Here is a 15,705-nt window from a genome sequence, read left to right on the forward strand (position 1 = left end):
GATGTCAAATCAAGTACAGGGCTGAAAGAAAAGATAGGAACACCATTAACTCTTCCACAAATTTCTACATCTATATTAAGCTTTTTTAAACTACAATCATATTAGGTTTTTAAAACTTTTAGAACACTACATTTTTATAAAACAGGGGCTACCAATTTCAGCCACTGGCAAAATTGTATTTGTGAAAATTGGAATGGTTTTGTACTTGACTACCCCAACTTATTCCAGTTTCAGCATGAATGAACAAGTTACTTACCTTCGGTAATGCATTATCTGGTAGAGACAGGATCTAGCCGCAGAATCCTTACTTCAGAATCTTCCCCAGGCGCGCGACTGGATCCTGATGTTTTTTTCCCATAGCACGGGCGCCCGTCAGTAGAGGGCGTCACGCGACTCCGTATCGACGCGTCAACCAAATGAGATGGAGTCCATATAACTCCCTTACCGACGTCCGTTTCTTCCAGGACTATTTTTCGCGCACAAAACGTGGAGCCACATATAGAAACTGCCTATTGAAACTGTGCTAAAATAAAAGACATCCTTGTGTCAAATAACCACTGGATTCTTCCTTTTTTTTCTTTTCTTGTTTCTTTTTAGGATGTGAAGACCATAATGAAATCTTTGAGGCAAAAGACGACTCAGTATGCAGAGAGGGGGGGGGGGGGGGGGGGGGGGGGAGGATGGGACGTTCATTAAGGAATCCACAGCTAGATCCTGTGTCTACCAGATAAAGGTAACTTGTTCATCTGATAGAGACATCTAGCTACAGATTCCTTACTTTAGAATTAAATGCCAAATCCATACTATCCCCAGAGAAGGGTCTGTGAACCGAGACCATAAAAAGTAACTTGCTATAACAAACCTGGTCCAGAACAAGAGAAATACCGGACGTTCACAATAATTTAGGTAAGTAATAACCTACTCTAACACATAAAAACCCGCAGAAGGAGCCACAGGTAAGTAAAGTCGCAAGAGATTTAAACCATGGGAATAAAATACCCATGATACTGTAACAAATGTGTGTCAGAAGCTAGCCAACAATATGAGTATAAAACTATCTGCACCCTTAACGGGATCCGAACCATGCATGCCCACCTCACAATAACTGTGGACAGAACCACAGTAACAAAAGTCATAAAAATATCAAAAGCATGGGGATAACATTACCTCTGAGAATAAGACAACGTTGCCAAATGACAGTATGAAAATAAACCCATTCAGTCGTATAAGCAGGCGCGAATCATGCATTCAAACATGTGGAACACAAAGCAGCAGGCTATGCCACTGAGCTAAACCTTTATGTCCTATAGTCAGGACTGCCCCTGCAAATTACAGAGAAAAATCCATCTCCCATGGAGATAGCAGAATAACAAATGTTCTCATCAAAACGAAGTCGAAGACAACAATAGTAACGATTGACACAGAAGCGGTCTTTCCATGGGAAAAAGAACTAGAGATTATACAAATACTGTTACATAAACATAAAGAAGCAGAGAACTCTGGGTAGTTCTCAAGTGTAGGTGGGAAGCAGCTCCTGTATAGAGAACACTCAACACCAACGACACTCTAGATCAGTTCACTTCAAATGTCTGCTTTTCTATCAAAGTCTTTAAACATAGGATTAGCAAAGCGCCATCTATGCTGAAAAAGAAAGGGACAAAGTGTTTTGCCATTTCTACAGCAAAGTCTTCAAGCACAGGACTAGCACTGTTCTGTCCATGCCGAACTTTAAAAATGACAAAAAGGGGCGTGGCCAAGATGGCGGGGGGCGTGGCCAAGATGGCAGGCTGAACAGTAGCTTGTCGCTGAGGCTCCCAGCTCCTGGCCCATTTCTACGGCTAAATCTCAGCATCGAGCCTCTGTCGGGACTGGGAGCATTGCGAGGGGAGGCGAGGCGCCAACCCAGAGAACATACACTGTGAGGGCTTGCTCTCGCTTGACGACATGTGCGGCTGGCGGTATATACACTGAGGCGGAGAGAAAATGGTGCCCAAGCCAGACAACAACTAGAGTGGCGGGCAGAGGAGCCCCGGTAGTGAGATCAGCGACGCTACGGCGGCTACCCGCTGAGCTGCAGTGAGTGCCCGGAACGGCAGCAAAGACGGGAGAGACCGGACAGGAGCACAGGGAGGCTTACGTTTTGGCAGGGGTGCACGCCGTCTGAGAACACAGATCACGGCCGCCTCGGCAGAGCGGCATCCGTCCTCGAATCGGAGGTAGATCGAGACGGGGCCTCGGCGGCGGATGAGCCCCGGACGCACAGCAACTGTCGTAGCCCAGGTGAGGCGCATCGGAGGGGCGGCTCCAGAGTGGGTGTCCAGGATCTTTGGTTGGTTCGGGACTGTCATGCGGCCCGGTATGGGCGGGTGGCGCAACAAGAAAACCTTTTCCTCAACAAGCAGCTGCTGGTAGGCGCGATCGGCCCAAGTTGGGTGAGAGGTGAAGTACTGCCCAGCGGCCGGCCATTGGGCTGGAGGTGAGAGGCCGCAGTGGAGACAAGACCACGGTGACGTGCCTTCCAGCGACGTCCAGGAGTTCATAGCGGCTGCGTGGGGAGTAACGGAACAGACATCCGGCCAGAGCATTCGGATGGCGGAGAGGGGTAGAGTCGGCTACCACCGCCTACTAGAGGGATCACGCAACAGTCAAGGGGGGCCCTGCATTGTGTGTAGCAGTGGGATAGCCACCTGAGACCCCAGAACACTGCAGAAGAGAGGGGTACCTCCTCGGCAGCCAGAGAACGTAGAAGGGGCTACTGAATTGAAAGTTGCATTTGAAGGTGGGGCAGAGGTGACGCCGGGAAAAGGTAGTCTGCCGCCAGAAGATCAGGACACGAATACAACCCACAGCAAAGGGCAGTAGTGTTACATAGACGGCCGAGATCGTGACGAACACCGGGGTTACCTCCCTCCCAACGAACGGCCCAGAGATGTCCTCGGTGAGGAAGAAAGGGGAAAGATCTCAGAAAGAGACGCTCATCAAAGGATCCCCTCCCGGAGACAAAGGGAGTGGGACGTCCCCGGGCCCGAAAGCTCCTACAGACCCGGAAGACTGAGAGCTTCCCATCACCCGCTCCTTCCTCGAATCGCTCTTCAATGTTCTCAGGGAAGACTTTCAGACACTTAAGAACGAGCTGACGAGCGAGGTCAGAGTGATCCGCCGCGATGTGGACGCAGTCTGGAGCAAGTGGCAGCATTCGAAGAACGTGAAATAACCAAAGTAGAAGAGATCGAACTTCTGGATTTGCAAGCACACGCGGAGGACCTCGAGAATCGTTCACGATGAAATAACATTCGAGTCATGGGAGTCCCTTCGAAAACGGAAGGGTCGGATGTGACCCAATATCTCCAGGGGCTGTTCCGTGACATCTCAGGAGAGCCACAGGATTTTGAAATCCGCATAGACCGAGCACACCGCGTAGGGCTGGCGAGATGGGCCCCCGCTCCTCCCCCAGACATCCTTGCCTTCCTGCCGGACTTTCCTCTCAAAGAACAAATACTGCGGGAGGCTCAGTCAAAACAACCCATCATATATCAAGGGCATGCCATAGCTCTATACCAGGACATGGCCTCCATCACACTGCAAAAGAGGAAGGTTTTCCAAGAGGTGGCCACTCTTCTGAGAGAACAGTCAGTGGCGTACTCCTGGGGCAACCCCTTCCACCTTATCTTTAAATTGAATGGAAAGCTCCACCAACCCCAAACTCTCCAAGAAACTTGTACGATTCTTGGTTCGGACCATCGAGCCACGGAAGAGTCACCCAGTCGTACACACAACAAGCCGAGAAATGGTTGGCAGAAAGTGGGCCACAGACATTTGCCCAAACCAGAACGAAGGCCGACCTCACACACCATGGCACAGGAAAGATTGTCCGCTCTTGCAACAGTCCAGAAAGAGATCGGTGGGTTGGGGGGGGGCGGGGGCAGGGGTGGGGTGGTGACGGGGAGAGGGCAGGGGGCCCGGGACACTTGGACACCATACTAACCTCCGATTTTCTACTCACCACATGCCCACTACCTTGCGTGATGGGCACTGGACACTGATGGGACTCTGGGGTCTCCAAGTTGTTAGAAAGCCATCTTGCTGCTTTTGCACACGACACTGTAGTCACATGTTATTAATTGAGAAATGCTTGCTCGACTTTGCTTCACATGAGAACTGTCTGTTGTTCACATCGCTAACAGTGAGCAGCGACCTTGGTCTGAACATTGTGTAAAGAAACTGTCTGGGTCGCTAGACGGTGCATGTTGTTGGGTTCAGGTTGATCGGCCCACTATTTAGCCATAACACGCACGCAGCTGCAAATACCTGAAAGTCGAGTGCTTTTAATATTGCAGGCTACATGCTTTAGACACATTCGGAAGAAGAGCTTTCCCAGGAGCAGAGTCTAAGCTGATCCGGTGATCTGATTCCACTAATCTGATCTTTACGGTATGGGGTTCCTTATTCAAGCCTAGAGACCTTTTATTAGTCCAATAATAATAATATTAGTTTACTAGCGAAAGGAAGGTGGCTGATATCCACTGTCATTTATTTATGATTACTCCTTTCATTTTCTATGGTATTGTAACTATGCTGATGGTTTTGATCTTAATCATTTGTCCGTTTATGTTAGCCAAAGTACTGCATCTTAGGACACGAGGTTTATAAAATAAACTCTTTAAACTTTACCGTGTCTGTTTATTCTGTTGTGGACTGATATGAGAATAATTACGAACAGGTATTTCTGATTCCCACCATTCCTGAGAATACCCTAAGTCGCTTGTTCTGGGTTGTCTATACATTGGGACCGCCAAGATAAAACTCGGATAACGAATGGGACACTGATGCTGGTCGGATAAGGGGTTCTGGGGTGAGTTTTTGGTACACCACAATTCACGGAGGTCCTGGTTTCCTGTGCATAGTTCTGTGCATAAGCAGAATCCCTGCAACATGGTGCCCCTAACGTTTGGTCGATTGATTTGAAAATGCCTTAGTAGTGCTTATATTAGTCCACAACAAACTCACTCTTGTTTCCGGTTAACGGGAGTGACGGGTTTAACCAACCTGTGTTTCGACTAATAGGTTCATTCAAGCTTGATCATTAAAACGGTTATTTTTACTGAAGCCCAGTGCTACTGTTGATATCGTTGTTACTCTTTAGTGAGTCCCTATGGCGGTTGATATAGCCGCACATAGTCGTACACCTCTGCACCGTCATTTGACGACGTATGGGGTGCCCGATGATGGGATGGCTGGTTTTTTTGTGGTGAGCGCTGATGCGTCTTACCCATATGAGTTGTTTTACTCTTGGGTGACTTTTCCGGCGGTGGATGTGGACGATGATACGTTTCATTCCTTTACTCCCACGCAGCTACCTGCAGTCTATATGCCGTATAGGACACAAGAAATTCTTATCTCTGCCTGGCAGCATACCATTTGGTTTAATGGCGCCCTTCCCCATGCGGTTGCACCGGCTAAAATGGGCCCAATGTCTATTGCAGGGGCCACATGGCCGGTGCTAGCCGGATTTATGCCTCATCCCCGCTATCTCACGGTGGCGGTGGCTGAGTTGCGGGTACTACACACAGCCCTGATTACAGTTCATAGGGCTTTGGTGCAGTACGTGTCATGCAACGTGCAGGTTGAGGCACCTGCTGTTGCGGGAAAACCAACAGACCACCATGCGGTGGTAGTCCTGTTATGGTTAATTCGGTAATGGGCAAGCGCCCCCAAAATAAGGATGATTTTCCTTATTGGCTTGCTGAGAAATTTGACCTACTGGAGGCGGTTTTTCCGCATACCTCTCCTGTGGAGAAACACAGGATTCTCACCATTAGTTTGCCGAAAGACTTGGTCCCAGATATGGCCGATTGCACAAACTGGGGCAAGGTCTTTGCCGCGACCTACTCGAAGTGCTTCGGCACTCCGTCTATGTCTGTACTACCCTCCGTCATTAAACGTGTTCAAGAGAATCACGGAGCGGAGGCTGCTGTTGCATTAGGAATGAGGCTTGTCGGAGTGTTCGATGTGGTGGCTTCCATGGTAATGGGCAACCTCAAAGGCGATGCCATGCAGTTCCAAGTAGCTAATAAGCTGGACCGCATGGATGAACTCGACAGGCCTAAGGAGTTCGCTAAAATAATTGCGCAAGCCTATAGACCGTAGGCCGTAGTGCCTTGGGTGTTAAACCAACTGTGGTAGTTCCTGATATAGTACAGCGAACTAAGGTGAGCTCGTCTACTAAAGACGAACGCCCAAATTTTCCTAAACAAAGTTGGCGAGCAAAGAAACAGGGGAAGCAGCAACAGAAACAGGGGTCTCGTCCTGCCTCGCCCGTGCAGTCATCTAGCGAACGCACAAATGATCTGCGCGATCGATCTCGTATTAAGTCACCTGATAGATTTCAGGTTTCTGAACAACGCTCTCCTCGTTCTTCACAGGAAACATCGGCTTCACAATCCGGTGGCGGAGACCGTGGGAAAGGAAGGGGTGCCCAAAGTCGTGAGCAACCCCGTCAGACTGACGGCAAAGGAAAGCAGGACGAGTCTGCACGTCAACGACCCCCGTTTCAGAAGAAGAAAGTTGCTGCGCTAACAGCGAGGTATGCCACAGATTGTGCGGACGCAGCTTAAGAACCTGACATGGGCACTAACGCTGCTCGACAGCGCGGCGGAAGTTACAGTAGTGCGACAAGCACTGCGTCCATATCTTGTGGCGACAGCAACTGATACATTCATAACTGTAGAAACTGCTCACACTAGAGTGGCTCCCCCTGACAGACTGTATAATATAGTCCTTTTAATTGAAGGTGACATACAACGCACGATTAAAGGGATTTTTTGGGATAATCTGACCGCTTTCAATGATATTCTATTGGCAGAGGCTGATTGGCCCCCGGCTTTCGTTTTAGATGCTCCTAAAAGGCAGGAGGTGATCCTCCCGTCCTTTGCGCACACATTGCCAAAAGACCAAGCTAAGAAGTTCGCCGAGGAGTGGGCTCTGGTGCTTGCACCTGCGTTGTATCGTAATCAGGTAGGCTGGGATAAATTGTCCCCCAGCCATGAAATTCCGTTGCAGTCCACGCCCCAGCCACAACCCCAATATCCCATGCGTCGCGAAGCAAGACCTCACGTCGCGGCTATCCTTGAACAATTGGAATATCAAGGTGTATTTGAAACATGTGTGCCACCAATGAATAATCCTTTATTCACTGTGACGAAGCCTGACGGGTCGTACCGCCTGGTTTTGGATTACCGGCATTTACACTCTCATTGCGCGAATACCTACAGTTCGGCTCTCGTCGATAGTCTCGGGAGAAAACGGTTTAAAACCACACTTGATATTTCCAATGGCTTTTACAGCCATAACCTGTCCTCTCTTAGTAGTGAGTGGACGGCATTTACCTCGGGTGGCAAACAAAAACATTTCAAAAGATTACCGATGGGCTATAAAAACAGTCCTGGTGTCTTCGCCGCTCGTGTGGTCTCTCTGTTAGAGAGCATAAACCCTGATGCGTACTCGTATGTGGATGATATTTATCTCACAGATGACTAGTTATGGCCGCATCTGTGTCGCGTTGATCGCATCATTGTTTTGTTTGCAGACTTCGGTTACAAATTCAACTTTGCGAAGTCTCAAATTGCGGAATATACAGCGTTGTTTTTGGGATACAAACTAAACAATGAAGGTCGAGGATTGGCTCCGCACTTCCTGGAGAAATGCGCATGCCTACGTGCTCCTACGACACTGAAGAAATTACAATCTCTGCTGGGCTTTCTGAATTTCGGTCGAACGTACATTCCTGACTATGCCCAGCGTATCAAGTCGCTTTATGCCTTGGTACAACCTACTTTTTCCCAATCATGTTGGCTGCCGGAGCATTCAGCTATATTGCAATCATTGCAAGCTGACCTTCTTGCTTCAAAATACTTACTGACGCGTGATAACCACACTAACCTGGTCATAAGAATTGTGCCGGGCGCAGTGGGTTTCACAAACTTAACGTTCAATGAGGGCGACACCGTCCCCATTGCCTACAAATCACAACTGTACACTTCGGCTGAACTGCGATTCTCCGCTGTCGAGAAAGTTCTGACGGCAGTGCAGATGGAGATTCTGAAAGAACGAGCGCTAACGCATGTTGGTGGTAACACCATATCCTGCCCTTGAGGCGGTGACGAAAGCAAGTATACCTAATTCTAAGGCTATGCATCCACGGTGGATACAATGGGCCACTTCCTTGACATCGCCCGACGTCACATATATCTTTGACAAACGACTCCCCGGACATGCCTCTCTCGGCGCTTTGGGGGGCACTAAATGCCATGGTGAGGGGCGAACTAATCGCCATCTCCACAGCTGAAGCAAAGGAGCGTAATGAAAAGAGGGAACTCCTTACCGCATGTGTGATGGAGTTGGAACGAATACATCAACGCATTTGCGCACCTCTGATATGGTGCCAACTAAAGGCAGCCAGGGCACAGCTTGCGACACTGGACTTGGATCGAGACGAATATACAGCCCTTCGGCTGAAGCACTCCTACTATGTGGGAGGCGATAAAACAGGGCGACTTCTAGCTAGCAAACTTAGGGCCTGCACCCAAAGAGGCAAAATACAGGCGCTTCAGACCGAAAGAGGGAACACGGTTGAGGGAGACTAGGAGATTGCTGAGGTCCTTCGGGGCTTCTACTCCACACTCTACGGTAAAGTGGCACCATTGGGCGACGACGGGACACCATACCTTCAGGGGGCCGCCAACTCTGAGATAAACGCCTTGGGAGCCGAAGCACTGGACACGCCCATTAAGATTGAAGAAGTGATTGGTGTGATTTCTCGTCTCAAGCAACTGAAGTCACCGGGCCCTTTTGGCTTTTCGGCAGGATTCTATAAGGCCTCCTGCCCACTGTTGGCCCTGATTTTAACACGGCTTTTCAACTCCTTCCGGGGGCCCTGAACCATCCCCCCGGATATGTTGGCTACTGACATCGTAGTCTTCCCTAAGCCGTGCAAGGACATGACTCAGTGCAGTTCAAATCGACCAATTTCCCTCCTCAACCTCAATCTAAAGTTCTTTACTGGGATCCTTGCGGCTAGACTGGGCCAGCGTCTCCCCGGGATTATCGAACCGAACCAATCCGGCTTCATATCTAATCGTCAAAGCAGTGACAAGACTAAACGCCTATTACACTTGATAGACAAAGCTCACCGCACCAACATGAATGCCCTACTATCGGTCGACGCCGAAAAGGCCTTCGACAGTTAGCTGGGAATTTTTAGATGAAACCTTAGTCCACTTTGGAGTGGGAGATAGATTTAGAGCCTAGGTTGCGAGCTGCTACGACAGGCCCACAGCAGTCATCAGGGTGAACGGGTGGCCTCCCGGCCTTTTGAGATACAGAGGGGTACGAGACAGGGGTGCTCTTTGTCACCCCTTCTCTTCGCACTTTACGTGGAACCCCTAGCACAAAAAATTCAAGATAACCCCGACATCCTCTGTATCCCGTTCGGGGGGGAACGCCATACTGTGAGCCTACACGCGATGATATCCTGGCGACCCTGGAGTCCCCTGAACAATCTGAGGCTTTTGGTCGGGTCTCCGGTTTTAAAGGTAAATGTGGGGAAATCCATGATCTTACATCTGGGTAGTGGGGCAGCCCGCCGGGAGGGTGAGCGACCACGATATGGAGAATTACAATTACCTATCTAGGGATAGACTTGGCTTCTTCCGTCACAAGAACGGTTACATAGAATTATACTTAACTCCTCTCCCAAGTCCAGAAAGACCTTAGACAGTGGCAAAAGCACTCCCTATCACTTCTAGGCCGCATCGCAGCCATCAAAATGAATATCCTGCCCAAAGCTCTTTACATTTTTCAGACCATACAGGCCTGGCCCCCACCGGGGACCCTCAATAAAATACAACACGCGGTACACCAATTCGCTTGGGTAGTGGCACTAACTAATGCGCAGCGATTTATCCCATAGGTCTCCGGACGAGGGAGGGTTGGGTATCCCTAACTTTCTAGAATACTTTAGAGCATCCCAACTTAGACACTTGGTGGAGTGGAGCAGACCAGAGTCTGAAAAGAGGTGGCTGTTCCAGGACCGGGCGCTGGCGAAGCTCTCTTTGTGGAAGGTGCCTTTTCTCAGGCGGCCAGAGAGACCACCGAATCTCAGGGGCTCTCCAATCACAAGCACGCTGCTCGGAGTCTGGGACTCAGTGGCAGTCAAACGTGGACTCACATCCTTTCCCTCGCCATTAACACCCATATTCGATAACCCGGAGTTCCCACTTGGGCTCGAGGAGCGTGAATTCCCACAATGGCGGGCAACCAAATGCAAGTCGGCAGGACACCTTTTCGATCCTGATGGATTCCTTTCATTTGCAGAAGCACAACAATTCTACGCAATCACTGCTCCGCAACGCTACAAATACTTCCAAATTCACCACTGGCTCCTCCACCCCGAGGTTCGGCTGCTGGTTCAGAGAAAGCTCACCACATATGAGAAATGGCTCATAACCAAAGTCCCAGATAAAAAGATGATATCTGAACTATATAGTATGCTGCGTCCACCAGCTCCCTCCTCGCCGTCTGTGGGGCAGCAGCGTTGGGCGCGGGAAATCAGGAGAGACCTAACAGTGAAAGAATGGCGCGATGTATATTTTCGGGCCAACCATACGGCCCGTAATACAGCTAGTAGAGAAGCTGCGGTTAAAGTGGTCACTTACTGGTACCTAACTCCGGCCAGGTTACATAAAGTGAACCCTGATCGAAGCCCGACCTGCTGGCGGGGTTGTGACGCAGAGGGCACGCTGACTCATCTCCTCTGGGACTGTAAGGAATTGACTGATTACTGGTGTTCTATTCTGGATGACATTGACAAGCACTTTGAGACCGAAATCCCCCGATTGCCTGCCTACACATTATTGGGGTTCCCTAACCCACTCACTTATCCACTGAAATCGATTAAGGGAAAACAGATGGACCTGGAGCTGGGAGCAGCCGTTCAACATATCCTTTCTTTATGGGGCACAGGGACACGACCGACCCACACAGGCTGGCTACACAAATTATGGTATATCATAGGCATGGAACGTATTCAAGCTACCCTGACGAACTCTACAGATTCTTTCAGGAAAATATGGCGCCCATTACTGTCTCTGCTGGCGCTTGAAATGAATGAGGAGACATGCCCCAAATACCTTTGTCTCCTTCGGCTCACTGTAGAGCAACCTAAGGATGAAGTCCCTGTATCCGCTTCTTAATTGGCAATCCTTACGAAAGGTCCGTAAGAGACTTTCACCTAGCACACCGGTTCAGGGAAGGGAGGGGGGTTAGAGATCTTGGGAGTTTATCTTATTCACTCTTCAATTTCTTATAATGTTTACTTGGTTCATCCGCATGCTGTACTTTCTTTGCATAAACCTCCCCACTCGTCCACGAAAGAATTCCTGGGACTCATTTATGTGTGCAGAGGTCCGGCTGGTATGGGGGTGGGGGGAGTTGGGGGGGGGGGGGGGGGTAACGGTAAATTGGCGACAACATGGGATTGTCTGATGTATTCAATGCTGATTTTCCATGTTTGCAAACTAATAAGAACAGAGTTAACCATAAAATGACAAAACCATGTTACCACTCCAGACACAGCATCAGAGCTTTGAATTTGTAAAATACCAACCAAGCCAACCTGAAATCAATATTGTCTTTGTTGGTATTTTACTGTGCCAGTCCTACGCTTAAAGACTTTGCTGTAGAAATGGCAAAAGACTTTGTCCCTTTCTATCTTGGCGCGGATGGCAGTGTACTAATCCTATGCTTAAAGACTTCGAGAGAAAAGCAGACATTTGAGGTGAGTGTCGCTGGTGTTGAGGGTGCTCTATTATACAGGAGCTGCTTTGCATCTAAACTTGAGAACTACTCAGAGTTCACTGCTTTTTTTGCATTATATATATATATATATATATATATATATATATATATATATATATATATTCAGCATACGGTTCAAGTCGTTTTCAGCAAAAACCACACTGCACTCCCAGGGGGTTATTCCATTCGGCTTTTTATTGATGAGTTTTCATATCAACGCGTTTCGATGGCCTCTCGCCACCTTGTTCACGATAATGAAAAAGTCATTCGTTCCTCTTTTTAAAACAAACATGTGACATGTAAAACATAAAAGAGGGACTATCAAATTATTTTATCAACCATGGTGAACGGTAGGTCAAAAGCTCCCGCCATTTTGGAATATCTTTCCATGTCAGTGCCTGGCACCCAATCATTACAATGACATTTTGAATTGTTATTCCAACATAACATTTTCATTGGCGTGAATCACTTGCAGTTATTTCTACATGCAATTTCTTTATCCTTGATTGATTTCTATATACAAAAATCAAAACCTCGAAATTTCTCAACTTCTCAACCTTTTATAAGACGACTAGTCGCAAGTGCCGACGATTATCTTAATTCGTTTACAAAGTGCTAGTGCTTAGCAATGTAAACTTTTACACTTGATTTCAATTAAAGTGCCAGTGCATATACCTTTTCTGTTTACAAAGTGCTAGTGCTTTCCATGTAAACAACTTCTCTTCATTAAACTATTTTGATAAAGTGCTAGTGCTTCAAGTGAATCAGTGTAAACTTTAAAAAGGTTAAAAAAACGGGTTTTTGATGTATATACAATCTCCCACCTGACTACCATAAAATTTGTGTAGCATCCTCTCACAAACGAATAATTCATTGAATAAACGGCATCTCTTATTTTGATATTAATTCAAGTTGGAGTTTCATTGAACTTTTCCAATTACCTTGACTATACATCTTTTTAAGCAACTATTTAATTTCTTAATACAGACACGTATGTAGATCTTCATCTACATTCAAACCCTGTGGTTCTTTGCAATCGAACTCCAAAATATAATAAGTTTCTAATTTACGGAGTTCCTTCTCTCGATCCCCTCCTCGTTTTTTCTTTGGGATTTCTGCAATGCAGCTGTATTGTAGGCCTGTTGGATCGCTTTGATGGTACCTTTCGAAATGTCTTGCGATTGGATACGTTCTATCCTTATTTACAATCGCTCTCCTGTGTTGCAGTACTCGTTGGAACACTGGTAAGGTGGTACTCCCTATATACATCTTTTGGCAGGGGCACTGTAAGGCATAAACCACAAAACTGGATCTACACGTTAAAAAGCCTCTGATTTTAATGGTTTTGTTAAAAGAAGTTTTAAAATGCGTCCGATTTACTCCATGCTGGCACGCCTTACATTTAAAACATTTCCTAAAACCCATTTTCGGTGTCAACCAAGTAGGCGGTCCCAATTTCTTACTTTCAATATATTCACTGTTTACAATTCGATCCTTTAATGATTTAGATTTACGAAAGGTCAACTCAGGATGTTTTTTCATGTTAGGACCTAATATTGGATCGTTCTTCACAAGATGCCAGTGTTTGTTTAAAATCATTCTGACTTCTTTGTGATTTTTATTAAATGTAGTGATAAATCTACAATCACTTTGTCCTTGTCCCAGATTCCTCTTTTTCTTTTTCTGCTCAGTTTTCGAGGGTTCAAATAAAACCTTTTTCCTGTCTAGTTTTCTTGCTTTTGAGGCTGCCCCTTCTATTATATTCTGTGGGTAGCCTCTCTGTAGAAATCTTTCACTCATTTCCTCCTCAATTTTTGTGTACTCATCAAGGCTACTACATGTTCTTCTGGCTCTATAAAACTCACCAAAGGGAATACTTCTAATTAACGGGGCTGGATGAAAGCTCTCTGCATGTAAAATTGTATTTCCTGAGGTGGGCTTCCTAAAAACAGTAGTTTCTAATTTTCCCTCAACTGCCTTAACTCTTATGTCCAGAAAATCTATACAGGATTTACTGTATTGTCCAGTGAATTTCAAGTTAAGGGTGTTACAATTTATCTCATTAATAATATATATATATTCACTGAAAAAACCATAGGTTTCAGGCATGTTATAGTTAGGAATTAGCATTTAAAAAACCTTAGAAATTCACCGAAAAAACCATACGTGTCGGGGGCGTTATAGTTAGCTGGACTTTTCACTCGTACAAAACCAATGAAATTCCCCCGTTATAGTTAGTTCAGCTAACTATAACTCGCACGCCCGCAATGCACTGCTGATGACATCACTGATGACATCATCCAGTGAATGTGTGTTTTTCTGAAAATTACATATGTTTTATATATGTATATCTCAAGGTCGATGAAAGAATAAATGGGTATATAAGTGTCTAAATGGATGATTTGTTTTTTAAAAATTGATTGTATAACTGACTGATTAAGTGTATCTTAGTGAATACATGGCTTAGTGAGTAATGTTTAAATATGTAAATATCTGTATCAGTCTCTCACTTTGTGTATAAGTGGCTGCATGGGTTGGTGAGTAGCTACATGAGTGTCTATATAGGTTATTAGTTGGTTTTTTGAGTATCAGTATGAGTGTCTGAGTGTCTGTATGGTTCGGTGGAGGGTATTACGTAGTGCATAGATGCATGAATGAGTGACTCACTGTTTGTATGTGTTGAAGACAGCATGTGTGCAGGACTGTATGGGTGGATGAGTGTGTGCATGGGTGTGTTAGTGAGTGAATGACTGTCTCAATAGTGTCTTTATGAGTAACTACATATGTTTTAAACTAGTATATGTGACTATTGGTGTATATAAGTGAGTATATGTGAGAGTGAGAGATTGAAAGAGTTCCTGTATGAATAAGTATGTGTTTCTATAAGTGATTAAAAGACTAAGTATGTGTAAGTTTCTGTAGAAGTAAGTGTGGTGGTGTGTGTATAACTGTATATGCAAGTAAATGGATGTTTGATTCTTTATTAGCATGAGTGACTATGTGTGAGTAACTATGGATGAGTGGCGTCGTGTAACAGGATGTATAGGTGTATGAGTACATATGATGAGTGAGTACATGTATGAGTGACTATATAGGACTGTTGGTGAATGAGTGGATGTGTAAGTGGATCTTAGAATTACTGAATAGGTTGTTGTAACTGATATTGGTATGTCCATTGTTTTGAAAATTTTCGTTTCTATTTTTGAATGTGTGTATCAAAGGTTATATTAGGGGTAGAGGAGGTCTGCCACTCTATCACAAGGATGATGTCATCAGTAGTGTCATCAGTGATGTCATTTGAGATGTCATGAGTGATGTCACTGACCATGTCATGAGTGATGTAATATGTGACGTCATCAGCAGTGCATTGCGGACGCGCGAGTTATAGTTAGCTGAACTAACTATAACGGGGGAATTTCAATGGTTTTGTACGAGTGAAAGTCCAGCTAACTATAACGCCCCTGAAACCTATGGTTTTTTCAGTGAATTTCTAAGGTTTTTTAAATGCTAATTCCCAACTATAACATGCCTGAAACCTATGGTTTTTTTCAGTGAATTGCAAAGTTTTTTTAAATGCTAATTTCTAACTATGCCTACAGAGATAGGACATGTGAAGAAAGAAGAATAAACGCACAGAAAGAAAAAAAAGAAATGCAGAAAGAAGCAACAGAAGTCCTCAAAGACGAAGAAAAGTGCAGGAAGAAGGATAACGTGCAGAAAGAACAAACAGAAGAGCAGAAAGAAGCCTTGTTGCAAAATCATCCATTACCCTCAACTTTTTCAGACGGATACTGGTGGTAACTGAGTCTGACTAACCAGTCCTAGAGCCAGTGCTATGTTAAGACACTCAGA

At 46.0% G+C, this 15,705-nt stretch overlaps 1 protein-coding gene across 5 annotated transcripts in view; it reads right to left on the bottom strand.

The window, feature by feature from the left end:
- Positions 1 to 15,705, bottom strand: part of CDCA2 (cell division cycle associated 2) — a 458,496-nt gene that overhangs the window by 274,723 nt on the left and 168,068 nt on the right. The window lies entirely within an intron of this gene.

Source organism: Triturus cristatus, chromosome 11 (assembly GCF_964204655.1).
Source record: "Triturus cristatus chromosome 11, aTriCri1.1, whole genome shotgun sequence".
Lineage (NCBI taxonomy): Eukaryota > Metazoa > Chordata > Amphibia > Caudata > Salamandridae > Triturus > Triturus cristatus.